This window comes from Schistocerca americana, chromosome 6 (genome assembly GCF_021461395.2).
Source record: "Schistocerca americana isolate TAMUIC-IGC-003095 chromosome 6, iqSchAmer2.1, whole genome shotgun sequence".
Classification (NCBI taxonomy): Eukaryota; Metazoa; Arthropoda; class Insecta; order Orthoptera; family Acrididae; genus Schistocerca; species Schistocerca americana.
The window spans coordinates 183,005,095-183,008,662 of NC_060124.1; positions in this window are offsets into that span (position 1 = coordinate 183,005,095).

Below are 3,568 nucleotides of genomic sequence, written 5' to 3' on the forward strand. Positions count from 1 at the left end.
TATAAAAGAATAGAAGTATGTTAATTCTAATAGACCCGAGAGAAAGACTACCGATAAAGGTAAGGCATTTTCTGTTTTTTACTCTTTTAATGAAGCGAGTGACGATCATACAGAATGGTTCCTAGATTCAGGAGCATCTGTGCACATTACCAAAGCTCCGTCAGGTTTGTATGACGTACAATCAAGGGCTGGCACTGGAATTTCTACAGTTGACGGATCTAAGTTAAGGTGTGAACTCGCAGGAAAAGTGGATCTTAATTTGCTTGTGGGTGGGGAAAAGGAAATTGTTACTGCTCATGATGTACAATAGGCGTATGTAAAGAATATTGCAACTAATTTGTTGTCAGTAAGCGAAATAGTAAAGAAGGGTAATAAAGTTATCTTCGATATAGAGGGAGCCAAAGTGATAGACTCTTGTGGTGATATTGTAGCTACTGCAAATAATGTAATAGGTATTTACAAAGTGAATACAGTTCAAAATACTGCTGAAACAGGAAATCACTCTATTTACACTGCAAGAAGTTTCTTGTGGCATAGGAGACTTGGACATTTGAATAGGAAAAGTATGACTCTACTGAAGATGGCAACTGGGATGGAAAATTATGGAATGAATAATGTTCAATGCGAGGTATGTTTGCAAGGTAAGTCGGCTAGATTGCCATTTAAATTGAGTCAGAGCAGATCTACCGAAGTCTTGCAACTCATGGATTCAGATCTCTGTGGACCTATGGAGAATGAATCCTCGGATTCCAAAACCATTAAGAGGAAAGTGGGATGCAAAATCTCAAAAATATATTTTTGTTGGCTACTGTGAGGATTCAAAAGGCTACAGATTTTATAATCCTGTGAATAAGAAGATAATAAGTAGTAGAGATGTAGTATTTCTGGAGGATAATAGACCTAAAATAAAGGAAAGTAGTCATAATGATACAGTAATGCAACCAAGCATAATGTGTGATAATGCTGAAACAGAGATGGAAACTGAAACAGAGGAAGAGGAAGATGAGGATAAGGAGGATGTGCTACCCGAGAATCAAATTGAGGAAGAAGATTCAAGTCAGTTTCAGGCGGTGTTCATGTATAGCAAAACCAAAAGAATATCCAGATTATGAAATTATGCTGCCCAAACAATCAACAATGAACCAATCACAACTGATGAAGCTTTAGCAAGTTCAAATGCTCAAGATTGGAAAAAGGCTATTGAAAAGGAGCTGCAATCTTTTGTGGATAATGATACATATGAATGGGTTGACATGCCTGAAAATAAAAAGCCACTACGAACAAGATGGGTGTTTAGTATTAAAAATCCTGAGAGTGCAATACCAAAATTCAAAGCTAGATTGGTACTTAAAGGATATTCCCAGAAAGAAGGAGTAGATTACAATGAAACTTTCTGACCAGTGGTGAAGTATTCATCATTAAGACTTATTAATTCATCAAATGGATGTGAAAACAGCCTACCTGAATGGAAGACTGGAAAAGGAAATATATGTGATTCCATCTGATGAAGTTAAGTGACCTTATCAAGGGAAAAGGAGAATTTGGGGCATGAAGGAAGGCATATTTGGTTTAAAGCAAAGTGGCCATTGCTGCAATAAATGTTTGCATAAAAGTTTGATAAAACTAGACATGTTACAGTCAAAGGCAGATCCCAGTATATATCTATAAAGAAGCAATGAAGAAATTGCAATCATGGCCATATGGGTAGATGATTTTTTTATTTTAACCAATAGTGAAAGCCAGATGGACTTTTTTAAAGAACAGTTACGGTCAGAATTTAATATGCATGATTTAGGGGAAATTAATCAATACTTAGGCACGAAGATTCTAAAAAGTGCCAACAGAGAAGAATTATCGATTGATCAATCTCTGTACACAAGGAAGATCAGTATGGAAAATTGCAAACCTATTTCTACTACCATGGAAAACAATGCAAAACTGCTAATAACTGATGGTGACAAAAAATGTAAGGAAAGTGTACCCTATTTGGAAGCTGTAGGAAGTCTACTGTACTTAGCACAGACTTCCAGACCAGACACTGCATTTGCCACAAATGCAGTAAGCAAGTTTTGCAGTGAACCGAGAGAAAAGCACTGGATGGCAGTCAAGAGAATATTCAGATATCTAAATGGAACTGCTGATTATAAATTAAAATATTCTACAACTGGAAATGTAAATTTGGAAGGATACAGGATTCAGACTGAGGAAATGAGTTGGAAAGCAGACATTCCATCACTGGAAGCTGTTTTAGACTAATGGGAGGATTTATATCATGTTCTTGTAAGAGACAAAGAACTGTTGCTTTGAGTACTGTAGAAGCTGAATACATGGCCTTGTCCTCCAATATCCAAGAAGCTCTTTGGATCCATACATGATGAGTGAAATAGAATCTCCTCCAACATTAAAGCCAACTGCGGCATTTTGTGACAATATGGGAGCTATTAAACTTGCAAAAAATAATGTCACCAGTGTAAGATCCATGACATTGACATAAGGCATCACTTTATAAGACATCATGTGGAACGGGGTAATATAATCCTCAGTTATCTATGCACAGAAGAAATGTTATCTGACCTCCTAACCAAGCCTCTCAGTAAGGGAAAATTTCAGTAGCTGGTGAAACATTATGGTTTAACTTGGGATTTATAGTGCTGAGTATCTGAAAAATATTTGTTCAACAGAGAGTGTTGGGGATATGTGAACAAACATTTTCCAGCGTGCATAGGGCGCACAAGATATGATGTGCAGAGTGCATTAGACTCTGTGGAATATACATGTTCCGTGTTTGTTGATGGGGCAACGTAATATAATTTGGTAGTCAAATGTATTAATATGTGTTGTGCAAATAAAGCATACGTTTATTTTGCCCCTTAAATAGTTGTTACCTGTCATTTAGCTGCATTAATCTGCATAAACTACAGTAGGTATCCGTGTTTATACGCGCACTGGACGAGACGTTAGGTAGGGAATTGTTAAGGAATTTAATAATATATGTGGATGATATCCTTATAATCTTCGCTACATGGGAAGAACATTGTATAACCTTAAGGAAGACCCTGAAAGAATTTGAAGAAAAAGGTATTACAGTAAAATTATCTAAATCGCATCTTGCAAGGCAAAAGCTTAAGTTTTTAGGGCATATCGTAGGGGTGCAGGGAATTAGACCAGATCCCTAATGTATAAAGGCTATTAAGGAATGTCCATCCCCTAGAAACATAAGATTTATTGGAATGGCCGGGTATTATAGACGATATATACGAAGTCAAGAGCTGAACGACCCAAGACTTCTGCATTTATTACAGAAGGGAATACTATGGAGTTGGGACCAAGAGGCAAATAGTGCATCTGAAAACGTAAAATGGGCACTGGCAGAATCACCAATATTACACTATCCGATTATGGGTGAACCATTTACGATTTCTACAGACGCTTCCGACTATAGTATAGCAGCGGCGCTTTATCAAGGAGAGTGGGATCTAGAAAGCACAAGTCATAGATCTATAGCCTTTGTTAGCTGGAGTTTCAGCAAACATGAGTTAAACTATACAGCAACGGAAAAAGAACTATT